The sequence below is a fragment of the Sorex fumeus genome, unplaced genomic scaffold, assembly GCF_029834395.1.
Source record: "Sorex fumeus unplaced genomic scaffold, SorFum_2.1 ptg000032l, whole genome shotgun sequence".
In the NCBI taxonomy this organism is placed as follows: domain Eukaryota; kingdom Metazoa; phylum Chordata; class Mammalia; order Eulipotyphla; family Soricidae; genus Sorex; species Sorex fumeus.
Genome location: NW_026606089.1, coordinates 8,016,965 through 8,037,669, shown reverse-complemented (window position 1 = coordinate 8,037,669; position 20,705 = coordinate 8,016,965). Strand labels below are relative to the sequence as shown.

The following is a 20,705-nucleotide window of genomic DNA, read 5'->3' as shown; positions in this document are numbered from 1 at the left end:
CTTTCTCTTTGTCTCCTTTTTATTTTGTGCATTAAGGGTCTCATACAGGTACTAAGAGGTCATCATGTTTGTTCAAGGAATTTAGCATTTTTATCAGGAAGGTAAGGTTGGAGTAGCTTTGAGGTATGGAAATGACTGCTGAGGCTTCCATAAGTACAGGGCAGTGGCTGTGGGATGCCCATCCTGCCCAGGGAAAGCCTGCAGATTTCAGTCACAAAACACACATATCTGAATTTTCAGCTGTTATGTTTCAGTGAGAGCCATCCTGAGACGGTGGAAACCAGAGGAGGGCATGGTGGCGATTTTGGATTGTGGGAGAAAGTGGCTTCACTGGGTTCTTTTTGGGTGGGCACCAAACTAACCTGCCTCCCTCTGATTTACCCTAGTGTCTTCAGCCTTTTGCAGTTCCAAGGTTAACTGTGGCTGTTGACATCTTCCAGATTTGTCTATGGGTCTCTGAAACAAGACCAATGCATTAGCTTGTATAGCTGAGCCAGGGGTGGTTTGTTAACATGGCTCCCACATATCTTTTGGGAGTTTAATTTCTCGGAAAACATAGTCCTGAGTTGTTGGGAGCCAGCCAGAGGCACAGTGGCCATTTGAGGTTATCTGGAAGCATGAAGACACCATCAGACTGTTGATGCACTCACCTGAGGGTACAGGTTGACTTCCTGCAGGCACTGCACAACCAGACTAACAAATATTCATTGAATGAATGAACGAATAATCAACATTTTCAAAATGTGCCTCTTTCTTGCATTTTAGAAGGGTAACTTCTAACAGGAAATTAATCTTCATGGTATAATCAAGACCTACGATTTATTCTTAATATATTTAATAAAAGCTACACATTTTGGAAATTTATACAAGGAAATTCTTTTAAATTATCTGTCTTCATAATTTACTTGTAAATTACTAAGATATCACTGTTTCTTCCAACGTTCTTAGCATAGAAATTTACAGACAGAATGTGCTAAATAAAAATTCATTTTGGCACTTCTGTTCAATGTAGTACTGGAAGTACTTGGAATAGAAAATAGATAAGAAAAAGATATTAAGGGGTTTTCATGTATGAAAGGTAGAAATAATCTCTCACTATTCACAGAAGATATCATACTATATTTAGAGAATACTAAAATCTCTACGAAAAAACTCTAGAGGCAATAGACTTTTATAGTAAAATTGCAGGCTATAAACTCAATACCCAAAAGTCTATGGCTTTTTTATATGCAAGTAATGAGCGAGAAAAAAGTGACATGAAAAAGCAATCCCATTCACAATCGTGCCTCAGAAAACCAAGAACCTTGGAATCAGCTTAACTAAGGAGGTAAAGGACCTATACAATAGGAAATTTGAAAGGACACGAGGAAACGGAAACATATATACTGCTTATGGAATGGGAGAATTAACATTGTAAAAATGGCAATTCTCCAAGAAGCATTGTAAAAATTCAACTTGATCCCTATAAAGATACCCATGACATTCTTCAAAGAAATTCATCAAGCACTCCTGAAATTCACATGGAACAACAAACGCACACGAATAGCTAAAGCAATTCTTGGGGAAAAGACGATGGAGGCATCACCTTCCCCAACCTCAAACTCTACTACAAACGATAATAATGAGAACAGCATGGGACTGAAACAAAGGCTCAGCTGCAGACCAATGGAAAAGGATTGAATATACTGACACACACCCTCAAATATATAATCATCTAATCTTTGATAAGGGAGCAAGAAATGTGAAGTGGTTCAAGACAGTCCTTCTAAACAAACGGTGCAGAAAAAACTGGACAGCTACATGCAAAAAAAATGGCTCAGATCTCTACCTAACACCATGCACAAAAGTCAGATAAACATAGGTCAAAGTCTTCAACATCACACCAGAATCCCGCAGGTACAGTGATGACAAGGTCGGCAAATCCCTCCAGGACATTGAAGCTAAAGGTATCTTCAAATATAACACGCCACTTGCCAAGCAACTGGAAACAGAGATAAACAAAGGGGACTATCTCAAATTAAGCAGCTTATGTACCTCAAAAGAAACAGTGACCAGAAACAAAGACTCCACCATGCGGGCAAGATACTCGCAGAAGCCTACCAGGTTCTCTAAGAGTGAGAACTGGACAATCAGAGTTGCTATCTTCTAAATAAGATCCAGTCTCTGGATGTTGGCTATTGATGGCATTACATGGATCCAGGGGTAGTTCGTGGTTGTAACACTTAATTACTAGAAGATGGGGGATCTGGAAGGAGGGGGCACAGTCTTGATCTGAGCAGCCATGGAGGTCTCATCCCCCGGTCCCGCACATTTGGGTTCCTCTTCCAGTTCCTTCATGCAAGAGGCTCCTTGAAGCTTGAGAAGAGTGGTCTTAAGCGTACCTATGGCTGGTTGCAGAGGTCTTCAGCTGCCGGGGCTCTGCTCAGGGCAGTGAGGGAATCTCACCCAGCCACCTCCAAGGTGCCGCAGTGAGAAAACCCAGGTGCGAGATCAGGAGACTGTTGTTTTAGACATAATTGGAATTAATTTTAGATCAAAAAGTACACATCATTGAAAATACTTATGTGCTTAGTAATAAATTACTACACACTTGTTCAATCATGTCAGAAACCCCACTCTGCTCAGAGAACTAGATTTTTTTTCCTGCATTTTTTTCCCCTTTATTTTATTTTATTTTTTTTACAGTTGTAGATTTACAATTATTTGTGCTTTGGTTTCAATTATACAATGATCAGATACCCATCCCTCCACCAGTGCCCATTTTCCACCACCATGGATAATATCCCTCCCACCCCCATCCCCCCATCCCCCCTGTCTCTGTGGCAGGGCAATCCCCTGTGTTCTCTCTCTCCTTTTGGGTGTTGTGGTCTGCAAAAGAGGCATTGAGTGGCAAACATGTTCAGTCCATAGTCTACTTTCGACATGCATCTCCCCTCCTGGGAGGATCCTCCAAACATCCTTTATTTGGTGCTCCCTTCTCTATCTGAACAGCCCTTTCCTCTAGGATACCCGGCTAGCCTCTAAGTTATGGAGTAATCCTCCTGGTGCTGATCTCAGCTATTCTTGGGTATTAATCTCATACTTTGTTACTTTATATCCCCCAGATGAATGCAATCTTTCTATGTCTATCCCTCTCTTTCTGACTCATTTCGCTTAGCATGATACTTTCCGTATTGTACCACTTGTATGTAAATTTCATGACTTCATCTTTTCTAAGAGCTACATAGTACTCCATTGTGTAGATGTACCAAAGTTTCTTTAACCAGTCATCTGTTCTTGGGCATTCAGGTTTCTTCCAGTTTCTGGCTATTGTAAAGAGTGCTGCAATGAACAAACAAGTGCAGATGTCACTTCGACTATACATTTTTGCCTCTCTGGGATATATTCCCAGGAGTGGTATTGCTGGGTCAAATGGGAGCTCAATTTCTAATTTTTTGAGAATCATCCATACTGTTTTCCAGAAGGGCTGAACCAGTGGACATTCCCACCAACAGTGAAGGAGTGTCCTTTTCTCGCCACATCCACGCCACCATCGGTTGCTTTTGTTCTTTTGAATATGGGCCAGTCTCTGAGGTGTGAGATGGTATCTCATTGTGGTTTTGATCTGCATCTCCCTGATGATTAATGATGTAGAGCATTTTCTCATGTGCTTTTTTGCCATTCGGATTTCTTCTTTGAGAAAGTTTCTGTTCATTTCATTGCCCCATTTTTGGATGGTGTTGGATGTTTTCTTCTTGTGGAGATCAACCATTATTTTGTATATCCTGGATATCAACCCCTTGTCAGATGTGTATTCGGTGAATATCCTTTCCCATTCTGTAGACTGTCTGTATTTTGGTCACTGTTTCTTTGGAGGTGCAGAAGCTTCTTTGTTTAGGTAGTCCCATTTATCTATCTCTGTTTTCACTTGCTCGGCCTGTGGCGTGGCATCATTGAAGATACCATTAGCTTCAATGTCATGTAGAGTTTTGCCAACTTTGTCTACAATGTACCTTATGGTTTCTGGTCTGATGTTGAGGTCTTTAATCCATTTTGGTCTTACTATTGTACACGGTGTTAGGCAGAGTTCTGAGCCCATTTTTTTGCATGTAGCCGTCCAGTGATGCCAGCACAAGTTGTTAAAGAGGCTTTCCTTACTCCACTTCACATTACTTGCATCATTATCAAAGATTAGATGATCATATTATTGAGGGGAGATGTCAGTGTTTTCAACCCTGTTCCATTGGTCTGCATTTCTGCTTTTGTTCCAGTACCATGCTGTTTTAATTATTACTGCTTTGTAGTACAGTTTGATGTTCGGGAGGTTGATTCCTCCCATTTTCTTTTTCCCAAGAATTGCTTTAGCTATTCGTGGGGGCTTATTGTTCCATATAAATTTCAGGAGTGTTTGCTCCATTTCTTTGAAGAATGTCGTGGGTATCCTTATAGGGATTGCATTGAATTTATACAATGCTTTCGCTAGTATTGCCATTTTGACAATGTTAAGTCTCCCGACCCATGAGCAGGGGATATCTTTCCATTTCCTCATGTCCTCTTTTATTTCCTGAAGTAGCGTTTTGTAGTTTTCTTTGTACAGGTCCTTTACTTCCTTAGTTAAGCTGATTCCTAAGTACTTGATTTTCTGGGGCACAATTGTGAACGGGATTGTTTTTTTCATGTTGCTTTCTTCTCTCTCACTGTTTGCATATAGGAAAGCCATGGACTTTTGGGTATTGATTTTATAGCCTGCAACTTTACTATATGAGTCTGTTGTTTCTAGGAGTTTTTTGGTGGACGTTATTGGGTTCTCTAAGTAGAGTATCATATCATCTGCGAATAGTGAGAGCTTGATTTCTTCCTTTCCTACCTGAATGCCCTTAATATCTTTTTCCTGCCTAATCGCTATTGCAAGTACTTCCACTACTATATTGAACAGCAGTGGAGAGAGTGGGCATCCCTGTCTCGTCCCTGATCTTAGAGGGAAGGCTCTCAGTTTTTCCCCATTGAGGATGATGCTTGCTGTAGGCTTGTGGCACAGAGAACTAGATTTTTAATTACAGATCCGTTTTGCCCATGTGTCATGACTGAGATTCACTATCAGTAGATATGAAACTCACTATACACAAAGATGCACACAGGTTACTATGAGTCATCTATGTTGTTAATGTGTGTTGGCCATTAAACTTCACTGAGACCCTTTGTTCTGTCCTTTATAGGAGCCACATGAGTCTCACCTTCCGTTCAAGTTGAACTTGTAATAAGGTGGAATGAAATCATCAATATGCTTCTCACCTCCTCCTTCAGGAGAAAAATCCTACATACATTCAAGGTGGTCAAAATGCAGACAACACCATCCACCTTTTCCTGGAGATGTACAACGGACTGAGGTGAGAACAGCAAAAGGCTGTAGTTTAATGGTCTCAATTAAGGTTTCAGGGAACGAAATTAAACAAACTCATATACCATCTTCCAAAAGAATTATTTTGTAAAACTGATGCCTAGGGTATGGTAAAAGATAATATGGTAAAAACCATATTTTTCTTTCTGGGACATTAAAGTTCTAAATCTATTTATTCATGCTGCTTTGAAATACATTCCTTGATTAGGAATCATTGTCTGCCATAGGAGTGAGGAAGGACAACACTCAAAGTAATAAGAAGAGAAAAATATGGAAAAATTAACTCCTACTAACTTTAACACATATACTAAAATTGAAATGATAAAATGATGAGCTTGGTCCTTGCACAGAGATGATATGCAAACTTGTAAAGCATTCCATATTTTTGTTGCAAGAAGAATGAACAGGTCTACTTTAAGCTAAGACAATCCCCACAAGTACAAAAATTTTACATAAAGAGACCACAAATCCCCATCACAACAATCTCTCTCAATGTCAATGGACTAAATGTGCCAATTCAGAGGCACAGAATGGGAAGATGAATTAGAAAACTGAAACCAACATTCTGCTGCCTGCAAGAAACACGTCTGAACAATCAAAGCACCCATGGGCTAAAAGTAAAAGTCTGGGAAACAAGTTTTCAAGAAAATATCACCTTCACAAAGCTGGAGTGGCCATACTAGTATCAGACCACATGGACTTCAGGCTAAAGGTTATCAGAGACAGTGAAGGTCATTTCTTAATGATCATGGGATATGTACATCAGAAAGAACTCACCCTCCTCAATGTATATGATCCTAATGACAGACCAGCAAAATATTAAAAACAACTTCTAATTGACTTATAGAAAAACATTGATAGCAACACAATACTAGAAGGAGATTTCAACACTTCTTTGTCACTTCTCGATAGATCAAACAGACTGAAGCTCAGCAAGGAAATATTTTCTTTAAGGGAAGTAATGAACAACCATTGGCTTAGAGAAGAAATCAAAGAGGAAATAAAAAGGTTCCAGAAACAAATGAGAATGAGGACACGAGCTACCATAACTTGTGAGGCACAGCAAAAGCAGTGTTAAGAGGAAAGATTATAGATCGGCCACAATTCATCAGGAAGAAAAAAAGCGCCTACATGAATAAATTAGAGCTCAAGATTTTGAAAAATGACGATCAAAAGTAGTCCAAACTAGGCTGGAGGAAGGAAATAATAAAACATGTACCAGACATCAATGAGCTAGAATCCCAAAATACAATCCAAAAGACCAATAAAAGCAAAAGCTGGTTCTTTGAGAAAATAAATAAGATCAATAAACCATGAGAAGCCTCTCAAATAAACAAAGAGAAAGAATTCTAATAAATCGAATCAGAAATGCAAAGGGGTGTATCCTAATAGAAAGTACAGAAATCTATAGGATCATCAGAGATTATTTTGAGAATCTTGGCAGCAGGAAATGAGAGAATCTTGAAAAAATTGATAAATTATTGGATCCCAATTACCTCCCAAGGCTGAACCAAGAAGATTTGGAATACTTGAACCTATCACTACCAAGGAAATTGAAATGATGGTCAAAATTATACCCCCGGTACAGCCCCCCGCCAAGGGCCTGGGTTCCTCTCTGGGCACGCGCAGCTAGAAACAGCCCCTAGACAGCCGGTTTTCAACCCCTGATCCGCGTGGGACGGGCACAGAGGGCCAGCTGTGGGCAACAAAGCTGAACGGCTCCAATTCCAACAGGTACAGCCCGCCCCCAAGGGCCTGGGTTCCTCTCTGGGCACGCGCAGCTAGAAACAGCCCCTAGACAGCCGGTTTTCAACCCCTGATCTGCGTGGGACGGGCACAGAGGCCCAGCTCTGAGCAACAAAGCTGACCGGCTCCAATTCCAACAGGTACAGCCCGCCCCCAAGGGCCTGGGTTCCTCTCTGGGCACGCGCAGCTAGAAACAGCCGCTAGACTGCCGGTTTTCAACCCCTGATCTGCGTGGGACGGGCACAGAGGGCCAGCTGTGGGCAACAAAGCTGAACGGCTCCAATTCCAACAGGTACAGCCCGCCCCCAAGGGCCTGGGTTCCTCTCTGGGCACGCGCAGCTAGAAACAGCCCCTAGACAGCCGGTTTTCAACCCCTGATCTGCTTGGGACGGGCACAGAGGCCCAGCTCTGAGCAACAAAGCTGAACGGCTCCAATTCCAACAGGTACAGCCCGCCCCCAAGGGCCTCGGTTCCTCTCTGGGCACGTGCAGCTAGAAACAGCCCCTAGACAGCCGGTTTTCAACCCCTGATCTGCGTGGGACAGGCACAGAGGCCCAGCTCTGGACAACAAAGCTGAACGGCTCCAATTCCAAACAGGAGACATTCCCAACTCCTCGCCCAGTGCCAGGGACTCTTTCCGGAGCCGTGGCCGCTGACGTGGCCGCGAAATATTTTCCCACTACATATGCCATAGGAACCATAAGCTAACTTCTTAGATGGAAACTTCTCTATTTTAGCTCAGCCACTAGAAACACAGTTGCCAATAACTCATAAGCCTATCATAACTCACACTGCATATCAAGCAGAATAGTAACACTGAACGTGAAGGACTAAACCACACCTCTCACAATGGTAAAGCAACGCAAAAGCCCACCAAACTTTCATATTGAAGAGTCTAGCCCAGATGACACCAACAGTACTGTAGTGTTAGACAACCTCTCTGACAAGGAATTCAGAAGGGAGCTACTTAGGATGCTTAGGGAATTAAAAGAAACAATGGAAACCAATGCCAATAGAAGACAAGAGGATCTGAAGGCAGAAATGAGGAAAATGCAATCAGAAATGTCAGACCTGAAAAATCTCGTAGGCGAATTGAAAAGCTCAGTGGAAGGCCTCAGCAGCAGAGTAAGAGCGGCTGAGAACAGAATCAGTGAGCTCGAAGATGAAGTTCAGAGACTCTCCAGAAAAGAGCAGAAAATGGAAAAGAGACTCACAATTCGGGAACAGATGGCAAGAGAAGATCGTGATGAAGCCAAGAGGGGTAACATAAGAATTATTGGAGTCCCAGAGGGACAGGAAGAAAACCTCGATGAAGAAGAAACTGTCAAAGACATCATTGCTACAACATTTCCAGAGCTGAAGAAAACTTGTGACCACATTCAGGAGGCCCGAAGGGTACCAGCTAGAAGAAATCCGAATAAAAATACCCCAAGACACATTCTGATCAAAATGACCAAAACCTTAGACAGAGACAAAATTCTGGAAGCAGCAAGATGGAAGAAAGAAATCTCTTACAAAGGAGCATCCTTAAAATTCACAGCTGATTTTTCTGATGAAACCCTCATGGCCCGAAAACAGTGGTGGGACATAGTAAAAAAACTCAATGAAGTAAATGCCTCCCCCAAAATACTTTTCCCAGCAAGACTCTCATTCATAATAGAAGGAACAACACACAGTTTCACAGACAAACAACAGCTCAGGAACTTCATAGACTCAAAACCATGGTTACAAGAACAACTAAATGGGCTACTTTAAGGCAAGAAAGGCCCCTCAAATACACCAAATTTTAACAGAACAATGGGACAAAATCCCATAACAATAATCTCTCTCAATGTCAATGGGCTAAACGCACCAATGAAAAGACATAGAGTGGCAGGATGGATTAGAAAATTGAAACCAACATTCTGCTGCCTGCAAGAAACGCATCTCAATAGTCAAAGCAAACACAGACTCAGAGTCAAAGGCTGGAAAACAATCCTACAGGCAAACAGCTCCCATAAAAAAGCTGGGATAGCCATCCTTATATCAGACCACATCGATTTCAGAGTGAGGAAGGTCATAAGAGACAGTGAAGGCCATTTCTTATTGATCAGAGGATCTGTACAACAGGAAGAACTTACAATAATAAATGTATATGCACCTAATGAGAGACCAGCAAAGTACTTAAAACAACTACTCATAGATTTGGAAAAAGACATCAATAGCAACACAATACTAGTGGGAGACTTCAACACTGCTTTGTCACCTCTTGATAGATCAACCAGACTCAAGCTTAGCAAGGACATACTTCATTTGAGGGAAACAATGGAAGAAAGGGACTTAGTAGATATATACAGGACACTTCATCCACAAAAAGCTGAATACACATTCTTCTCAAGCGTACATGGAACATTCTCCAAGATAGACCACATGCTGAGCCACAAAACATGCCTCCATAAAATTAATAAGGTAGAGATTGTATCAACAATCTTCTCAGACCATAATGCGCTGAAATTAGAAGTAAATCACACACAAAAACAGAAAACTAAATCAAACACCTGGAAATTAAACAGTGCACTATTGAACAACGAGTGGATTAGACAGGAAATCAAAGAGGAAATCAAAAGATTCCTAGAAACGAATGAAAATGAAAACATGAGTTACCAAAACTTATGGGACACAGCAAAGGCTGTGTTAAGAGGAAAGTTTATAGCTCTACAAGCATTCCTCAGGAAGGAGGAGCGAGCACACATAAGTAACCTAACCTCACAGCTTAAGAGCTTGGAGAAGGTCCAAAAAAAGGAGCACAACCCGAACAGGAGAAAGGAAATAATAAAACTCAGAGCAGAGATTAACGACATGGAAACCCAAAAAACAATCCGAAAGATCAATGAAACCAAGAGCTGGTTCTTGGAGAAAATTAACAAGATCGATAAGCCTCTAGCAAAACTCACAAAGAAAGGGAGAGAGAAAACCCTAATAAACCGAATCAGAAATGAAAAGGGGGTCATTACAACAGAAACCACAGAAATTCAGAGGGTCCTCAGGGAGTACTTTGAGAAGCTTTATGCCACGGAACATCAAAACCTCGAGGAAATGGATAAATTCCTAGACTCCTACAGACTCCCAAGGCTGAACCAAGAAGACCTGGAATACCTGAACAGACCTATCACCATCAAGGAAATTGAAATGGTAATAAAAAGTCTCCCCAAGCACAAAAGTCCTGGCCCGGATGGATTCACTAGTGAATTCTTCCAAATCTTTAAAGAGGACTTACTCCCAATGCTCTTTAAGCTTTTCCACGAAATTGAAATATCAAAAACACTTCCAAACAGTTTCTACGAAGCAAATATCACACTGATACCAAAAGCAGACAGAGATACCACAAAGAAAGAGAATTACAGGCCGATATCCCTGATGAACACAGATGCAAAGATCCTCAACAAACTACTAGCAAATAGAATCCAACTACTCATCAAAAAGATCATACACCATGACCAAGTAGGATTCATCCCAGGGATGCAAGGATGGTTTAACATTCGGAAATCAATCAACATAATCCACCATATCAACAAAAGAAAAGATAAAAAGCATATGATCATATCAATAGATGCAGAGAAAGCATTTGATAAGATCCAGCACCCCTTTATGATGAAAACCCTAGCCAAAATGTGTATAGAGGGGACCTTCCTCAACATAATTAAAGCCATCTACCACAAGCCTACAGCAAGCAACATCCTCAATGGGGAAAAACTGAGAGCCTTCCCTCTAAGATCAGGGACGAGACAGGGATGCCCACTCTCTCCACTGCTGTTCAATATAGTACTGGAAGTACTTGCAATAGCGATTAGGCAGGAAAAAGATATTAAGGGCATTCAGGTAGGAAAGGAAGAAATCAAGCTCTCACTATTCGCAGATGATATGATACTCTACTTAGAGAACCCAATAACTTCCACCAAAAAACTCCTAGAAACAATAGACTCGTATAGTAAAGTTGCAGGTTATAAAATCAATACCCAAAAGTCCATGGCTTTCCTATACGCAAACAGTGAGAGAGAAGAAAGCAACATGAAAAAAACAATCCCGTTCACAATTGTGCCCCAGAAAATCAAGTACCTAGGAATCAGCTTAACTAAGGAAGTAAAGGACCTGTACAAAGAAAACTACAAAACGCTACTTCAGGAAATAAAAGAGGACATGAGGAAATGGAAAGATATCCCCTGCTCATGGGTCGGGAGACTTAACATTGTCAAAATGGCAATACTAGCGAAAGCATTGTATAAATTCAATGCAATCCCTATAAGGATACCCATGACATTCTTCAAAGAAATGGATGAAACACTCTTGAAATTTATATGGAACAATAAGCCCCCACGAATAGCTAAAACAATTCTTGGGAAAAAGAAAATGGGAGGAATCAACCTCCCGAACTTCAAACTGTACTACAAAGCAGTAATAATTAAAACAGCATGGTACTGGAACAAAGGCAGAACTGCAGACCAATGGAACAGGGTTGAAAACACTGACATCTCACCTCAATCATATGCTCATCTAATCTTTGATAAAGGTGCAAGTAATGTGAAGTGGAGTAAGAAAAGCCTCTTTAGTAAATTGTGTTGGCATCACTGGACGGCTACATGCAAAAAAATAGGCTCAGAACTCTGCCTAACACCATGTACAAAAGTAAGATCAAAATGGATTAAAGACCTCAACATCAGACCAGAAACCATAAGGTACATTGAAGATAAAGTTGGCAAAACCCTCCATGACATTGAAGCTAATGGTATCTTCAAAGATGCCACACCACAGGCCGAGCAAGTGAAAACAGAGATAGATAAATGGGACTATCTTAAACTAAGAAGCTTCTGCACCTCCAAAGAAACAGTGACCAAAATACAAAGACAGTCTACAGAATGGGAAAGGATATTCACCGAATACACATCTGACAAGGGGTTGATATCCAGGATATACAAAATACTGGTTAAACTCCAAAAGAAGAAAACATCCAACCCCATCCAAAAATGGGGCAATGAAATGAACAGAAAATTTCTCAAAGAAGAAATCCGAATGGCAAAAAAGCACATGAGAAAATGCTCTACATCATTAATCATCAGGGAGATGCAGATCAAAACCACAATGAGATACCATCTCACACCTCAGAGACTGGCCCACATTCAAAAGAACAAAAGCAACCGATGGTGGCGTGGATGTGGCGAGAAAGGGACACTCCTTCACTGTTGGTGGGAATGTCCACTGGTTCAGCCCTTTTGGAAAACAGTATGGGCGATTCTCAAAAAATTAGAAATTGAGCTCCCATTTGACCCAGCAATACCACTCCTGGGAATATATCCCAGAGAGGCAAAAATGTATAGTCGAAGTGACATCTGCACTTATTTGTTCATTGCAGCACTCTTTACAATAGCCAGAAACTGGAAGAAACCTGAATGCCCAAGAACAGATGACTGGTTAAAGAAACTTTGGTACATCTACACAATGGAGTACTATGTAGCTCTTAGAAAAGATGAAGTCATGAAATTTACATACAAGTGGTACAATATGGAAAGTATCATGCTAAGCGAAATGAGTCAGAAAGAGAGGGATAGACATAGAAAGATTGCATTCATCTGGGGGATATAAAGTAACAAAGTATGAGATTAATACCCAAGAATAGCTGAGATCAGCACCAGGAGGATTACTCCATAACTTAGAGGCCAGCCGGGTATCCTAGAGGAAAGGGCTGTTCAGATAGAGAAGGGAGCACCAAATAAAGGATGTTTGGAGGATCCTCCCAGGAGGGGAGATGCATGTCGAAAGTAGACTATGGACTGAACATGTTTGCCACTCAATGCCTCTTTTGCAGACCACAACACCCAAAAGGAGAGAGAGAACACAGGGGATTGCCCTGCCACAGAGACAGGGGGGATGGGGGGATGGGGGTGGGAGGGATATTATCCATGGTGGTGGAAAATGGGCACTGGTGGAGGGATGGGTATCTGATCATTGTATAATTGAAACCAAAGCACAAAAAATTGTAAATCTACAACTTTAAAAAAAATAAAATAAAATAAAGGGAAAAAAATTATACCCCCAAACAGAATCCAGGTCCCAGATGGATTCAATAGTAAAATATTTCAAACCTTTAAAGAGGAACTGCTTCCAACATTTTTAAGATTTTCCAGGAAATTGAAGAAACAGAAATACTCCCAAATAGTTTCTATGAGGCAAAGATCACCCTAATACTCAAATCGACAGAGACATCACAAAAAAAGAAAATTGCAGACCTATTTCCTTTGTGAATACAGATACAAAAATTTTCAAGAAAATACCAGCATAGAGAATCTAGAAAGTCCACAAAAGATCACACACTATGACCAATTAGGTTTAGCTTGGGATGCAATGATGGCTTAACATTCTCTAGTGAATCAACAGAATACACCATCTCAATAAAATAAAGATAAAAGTCATATGATCATATCAATAGATGTAGATAAAGCATTTGATGAGATCCAGCACCCATTCATCATGAAAAACTCTCAACAAAATGGGAGTTGAAAGTACTTTCCTCAATATAGTCAAAGCAAATTACCACAAACCCACAGCAAGTATTATTCTCAACGGGGAAAAACCAAAGGCTTGGAGAAGAAATCAATGAAATAGAATTCCAGAATACAATCAGGCACAAAACAAGTTACCCACTCTCAACACTCCTATTCTTCATAGTACTTGAAGTACTTGCCATATGATTTTGGTAAAAAAAAAAGATATCAAGGGCATCCATATAAAAAAGGAAGAACTCAAGCTTTTACTATTTGGAGATAACATGATACTATACTTAGAAAATCCCAAAGAATCTCCAAAAAAGCTCCTGGGAACAATAGATTTGTTTAGTAAAGTAGCATATTACAAAATCAATATGTGGTATGCCATGGCTTTCCCATATATTAATAATGAAAGTGAAAAAAGAGATAGAGAAAAACAATCCCATTCACAATAATACCTCAGAAAATCGAGTATATTGGAATCAACTAAAAAGGTTAAGCAACTATACCAAAAAAAAAAAAACCTACAAAACACTACTTCACGAAATAAGAGAGTATATGAGGAAATGGAATCACATCCCATGCTCATGGATTGAGAGGTTTAACACTGTCAAAATGGCAATACACCCAAAGCTCTACAAAGATTTAATGCACTTTCTATAAGGATACCCATAACATTTTTCAAAGAAATAGATTAAACACTCTTGAAACTCATACAAAACAATAAACTCCCATGAAGAACTAAATCTTTGGTAAAAAGAAGAAGGGAACACCTTCCCCCACTTGCAACCCTACTACAAAGTTTTAGTAATCAAAATACCATGATATTCAGATAAAGACAGGCCTCAGATCAATGGAATATAGTCAAATATCCTGACGCTAGCCCTCAGATTATTATTACCTAATCTTTCTTAAAGGCTCAAGAAATATGAAGTTGAGCTATGAAGTCTCTTCAGCAACTGGTGCTGGGAAAACTGGACAGCAATATGCAAAAAAAAAAATGAACTCAGACCTCTTTATAGTGCCAGGCACAAAGTCAGATCAAATGTATTAAAGACCTCACTATCATACCTGAATTCTTAAGATATATGGAGAAAAATGTGGGAAGATCCCTGCATGACATTAAAGCTAAGGGAAACTTCTAGAATGAAACACCAATGACCAAGGAAGAGGAAGTGAAGATAAACAAATGAGACTACATTAAACTAAGAAGTTTCTGCAACTCAGAAAAAATGGTGACCATGATCGAAAGACAGACCACATAATGGGGAAAAATTATTTATGCAATACCCATACAATTAACCTCAAAATTCTGACTCCTGTATCATTAAGAACACTAAATAGTTCCCGTGAATTTTATTATTCCTCACATATATTTACTCTAAAATATATTAGATTTACTTTTTTTAATTTATTTTTTTCCCCTTTATTTTATTTTATTTTATTTTTTCACAGTTGTAGATTTACAATTTTTTGTGCTTTGGTTTCAATTATACAATGATTAGATACCCATCCCTCCACCAGTGCCCATTTTCCACCACCATGGATAATATCCCTCCCACCCCCATCCCCCATTCCCCCTGTCTCTGTTGCAGGGCAATCCCCTGTGTTCTCTCTCTCCTTTTGGGTGTTATGGTCTGCAAAAGAGGCATTGAGTGGCAAACATGTTCAGTCCATAGTCTACTTTCGAAATGCATCTCCCCTCCTGGGAGGATCCTCCAAACATCCTTTATTTGGTGCTCCCTTCTCTATCTGAACTGCCCTTTCCTCTAGGATACCCGGCTGGCCTCTAAGTTATGGAATAATCCTCCTGGTGCTGATCTCAGCTATTCTTGGGTATTAATCTCATACTTTGTTACTTTCTATCCCCCAGATGAATGCAATCTTTCTATGTCTATCCCTCTCTTTCTGACTCATTTCGCTTAGCATGATACTTTCCATATTGTACCACTTGTATGTAAATTTCATGACTTCACCTTTTCTAAGAGCTACATAGTGCTCCATTGTATAGATGTACCAAAGTTTCTTTAACCAGTCATCTGTTCTTGGGCATTCAGGTTTCTTCCAGTTTCTGGCTATTGTAAAGAGTGCTGCAATGAACAAACAAGTGCAGATGTCACTTCGGCTATACATTTTTGCCTCTCTGGGATATATTCCCAGGAGTGGTATTGCTGGGTCAAATGGGAGCTCAATTTCTAATTTTTTGAGAATCATCGATACTGTTTTCCAGAAGGGCTGAACCAGTGGACATTCCCACCAAGAGTGAAGGAGTGTCCCTTTCTCGCCACATCCACGCCACCATCGGTTGCTTTTGTTCTTTTGAATGTGGGTCAGTCTCTGAGGTGTGAGATGGTATCTCATTGTGGTTTTGATCTGCATCTCCCTGATGATTAATGATGTAGAGCATTTTCTCATGTGCTTTTTTGCCATTCGGATTTCTTCTTTGAGAAAGTTTCTGTTCATTTCATTGCCCCATTTTTGGATGGGGTTGGATGTTTTCTTCTTTTGGAGTTTAACCAGTATTTTGTGTATCCTGGATATCAACCCCTTGTCAGATGTGTATTCGGTGAATATCCTTTCCCATTCTGTAGACTGTCTTTGTATTTTGGTCACTGTTTCTTTGGAGGTGCAGAAGCTTCTTAGTTTAAGATAGTCCCATTTATCTCTCTGTTTTCAATTGCTCGGCCAGTGGCATGGCATCTTTGAAGATACCATTAGCTTCAATGTCATGGAGGGTTTTGCCAACTTTATCTACAATGTACCTTATGGTTTCTGGTCTGATGTTGAGGTCTTTAATCCATTTTGGTCTTACTTTTGTACACGGTGTTAGGCAGAGTTCTGAGCCCATTTTTTTGCATGTAGCCGTCCAGTGATGCCAGCACAAGTTGTTAAAGAGGCTTTCCTTACTCCACTTCACATTACTTGCACCTTTATCAAAGATTAGATGAGCATATGATTGAGGGGAGATGTCAGTGTATTCAACCCTGTTCCATTGGTAGATTTACTTTTAAACCACAGGTAAAAAGTTAAAATTATAAGTTTTTTTAAAAATAAAAAATAACCCCTATACATAGTCAGGTGCGACCCAAAAAACAAAAAAGCAAGCAAGCAAGCAAGCAAGGAAAAATTAAAAATTAAAAAATAATGCCGTTTGCAATGCTAAGGATCAACCCCAGATCATCATTCTTTGCGTTTTTGGGTCACACGTGGCGATGCACAGTGGTTACTCCTGGCTCTGCACTCAGGAATTACTCCTCACGGTGCTTGGGGGGACCATACAGGATGCTGGGAATCTAACCTGGGTATGCCGTGTGCAAGGCAAATGCCCTACCTGCTGTACTATAGCTCCAGCTCCCCCCCTCCCCATAATTCATCATCTTGAGGGCCTCAGATTTTTACCTTCCATTTAGAAACTTCATCTTTACATTGACACAGTAAATTGAAACCACAGAACCATTGAATGGCATGTTATAATGGTAGCAGCCATGAGCAAACATTGATAACCCATAAGTTGGCATGAATTAATTCTGTCTCAGAGGCTTCACTTCTGAGGATATCTGTCACTACCTCCTTTCTGTTACGTATCCCAGGATGAGAACCTACATCAGGCCATCAGTAGAAATTGTCCACCCGAAAACTAGCCTTCCACTGGGATCAGAATCCTTGATCTATCTAACTTGAAATTTTTCATTCATGACTTGTTGACCTTGTTTCAGGCGGAGGCATCCAGAGAATAAACTCAGCTTTCCCGTTGTTTCCACAGGAAACCCAAATACCTAAGAATGTTATCATTTCTAACGCCACTCTTAAAGATTTTTTTGGAATCCCACGGTAAGATACTATGATTCGTGTTATAATATTACTGTTCTCTATAGTCCGGTCTCCCCAAAGAACTCTCTACCCTCCTCACTCCAAGTGCAGACTCCAGTGTATCATGATCCTGAACGTACTTATAATAGTTTCACTCAGGTTCTCCCCTAAAGTGCACAAGTTAAGTTCATACCAATCCAAGTTCTTATTCCTAAACTACCAGAGTGGGCTTGTTCCTCAAGCTTGTGTTCTCCCTTGAAGAAATACCGTGCTTCCTTTCTCTATGTCTCTCTTTGCTTGTTTTGTTAAATGACTGTTCTCGCGTGAACATATATTCCATTCCACCCTACAACTGTTTCACAAGTTTCTAAGGGTTTTTCAATAAAATATATTTTGTTTCACTAAACTAAAAATTTTAAAACCCCAGAGCATTGTTAAAACAAATATTTGTATCTTTTAAACCACAAATTTTGAAAATGAAAGGTGGTAAAGCAATGGAATACTACTTAGTTTTATATAGTGAAATCTTCTTATTATTTGTATATAAAATGTATAACATGAAGAAATTATGTTTAGTGACAAAAACCAGGCAGAGAAAGATAGGCATCCTACAAATTCAGGCATATGTGGAATATGGAGAAAACAAATTAAAAGAATAAAATGAGACAGACAAACGTCTAAAACATTATTTATATTCTATGATTTATAATTCAATTAACAATGGTTTCTCATACACATAATTCCAACATTCTCTCAAAGAACAAACCCTTCCTCTCTCCCAACCCCCCAGAATCCCTCCCTCCTAATCCCCTGACCCAATTGTGTGGATCAGTTCTCCCCTTACATTGCTACCTTGCTGTGTGTCTTTACATCCCACATATGAGAAAAATCTCTCTGTATCTGTTCCTTTCCTTAAGGCTAACTTTACATGCATGATATCCTCTAGTTTCATCCAATGTTGAAAATTACATAATTTTGATCTTTTCAAAGCAATAAAAACAAACTTTAGAACTATGAGACTATTTACTTACCAGATGGAAAGGTGTAATCAAAGTGGAAAAACTGAACAATGGTGAATGACAGAGTAGGCCTTTCAGTAGTGAGTGTAATATGATACATGCACGTTGATTCTGCATAATCCTAAAATTTATGAAATTCTATAATGTAATTCTATAAGGTAATTTTACATAATCAAAAAGTATTTAAATAATTTACATTTATCTATGATTATGACGTATCTTTTGTGTCAAGCTATCAGAAATAAAAAGAATGTGAGATAGAGATATGGTGTATCACTATACTTTTAAACAAGAGAAGCGCTAAAAATTTCTGTGTCTTTATGAACTCTCATATAAATTGACTCCAAAATCAAATTAATATACTCAAGGAAAAATAAAAGTCAACCAATTTAATCCTTTGCCTTCACTCAGGTTCCCATCTGCTGATCTCTGGCAGACGAAACAATTTTTATTTTATTTTACTTTTTTAAAATTTTTATTAGTGAAACACCATGATGTACATTTGTACATTTACAAATTTTTGTGCTTGGGTTTTGATTATACAATGATCAAATACCCATTCTTCCACCAGTGCCCATTTTCCACCACCATGTATTCCAGTATCCCTCCCACACCAATCCCCCCCATCCCACCCTGCCTCTGTGGCAGGGCATTACCTTTTGTTCTCTCTCTCCTTTTGGGTGTTGTGGTCTGAAAAAGACACATTAAATTGCAATCATGTTCAGTCCTTAGTCAGAATTTTTATTTTCAAAGGATTTCTTGGCAGAGGTTTGGCATTCTTTGCTAGCAACCAACTCATTTTCTTCTGCATTTTTTTCTAGAAATATATACTTTTACTAAGACTGATTAGTCATGGGACCAAATTGACAAATGTCCTTGTTTTTACTTCAGTTCTGTTTTCTAATTATCACCAATTATTAGCAGTGGATAGAATATAACTAGCCCAAAATTCATGGGGGAAATGGAAATGTTTATGCTTTCCATAGTTTGGAAAATCCCTGTCACTAGTATAGTGACATACATCTAAATTTGTAAACAAAATGATTAAGAAGAGGTAAACCATGACTGCCACTTCAAGGAAGAACGGGCCTTCAGCAAATATCCTTGATTTCAGAAGGATGGCTCTGGCTTGGAAGGGGGGCAAACATGAGAGCTGTGAGCTACCTGCAGTTAACACATGCTCTGAGGCTATGTGGTGACACTGCTGAGAAATGTGGAGAGCTCTGATTAGGTAGGGTCATGGGGGAGAATGGAATGATGAAAGAAAACAGAGCAACAGGACAAGATCATAGATTCCTTTGTATAAAAGTTTTCATCTCTAATGTATTAATCTGTGAAAAAGAGAACCAACTTCTTATCATTCTTCCTGGCAATATATTATCCTTACATAGTGCTTCAGGAAAAATACGCTTCCCTTGTTAGTTATTATAGCCTGAATATCTGTGAGGTCTTTGAACTCTTTCTATGTATACAGTGCTGATGACTGAAACCAATCTCACTATTTAAGTATCTAAACTGCAATGTTCTCACCATTTAACTCTCTAAACTCTGATGGCTCCAAATTTCTAAGATCAGCTTTCATGTCTTCCATGATATCCAGGCTTCTCTTCCCAACTGTCAACTCTCCCTTTCTTTCTCCCTCTCTCTACCAACTATGATCTCCCTGCCAAAATTTGCCAAGACAAGCCTTCTTGAAATATAGACATAAGTCGACTTCTCCTTTTTTTAAATTTAGGCAATTTTGATTTTTAAAATCATTTATATTGGAGATTTGTCATACAATATTCCAATTCTAATCACACCACCAGTGTCTGCATCCCTCCACCAACAAATTACCCATTTCTCCCTGCATTCCCACCGATTTCCTTGACAAACACATTTTGAAGTTTTACTATTGTACTTTGGGTTCCGTACCTATAGTAGTGTTGGCATTGGTGGTTAAGACATACATCTCAACTTTTTCATGCGGGCCTTCCTGGATCAATGCCGACTGATACCATGTAGGGGAAATATATGAGAACAAATCATTAAGCTCCAAATTTTTCAAATAATCTTTAAACAATTCTGATCGAAAAGAAAATAGTGAGAACTGGAGGAGACAACCCCTTGTCAGCCTGCAAAGTCTTTTCATTTTTTCACATTACAAAAGAAGGAATCAGTGAAGGAGGTCTGTCATCATGCAAGTTAGGTGACCCTGCTGAGGTGTGGTCAACAGGGTGTTTTGTGCTCTTCTCT

At 39.6% G+C, this 20,705-nt stretch overlaps 1 pseudogene; it reads left to right on the top strand.

Annotated features, from left to right (window-relative positions):
• Positions 1-5,663: 5,663 nt before the first annotated feature.
• On the top strand, positions 5,664-5,764 carry LOC130025907 (uncharacterized; annotated as a pseudogene).
• The last annotated feature ends 14,941 nt before the right edge of the window (positions 5,765-20,705 follow it).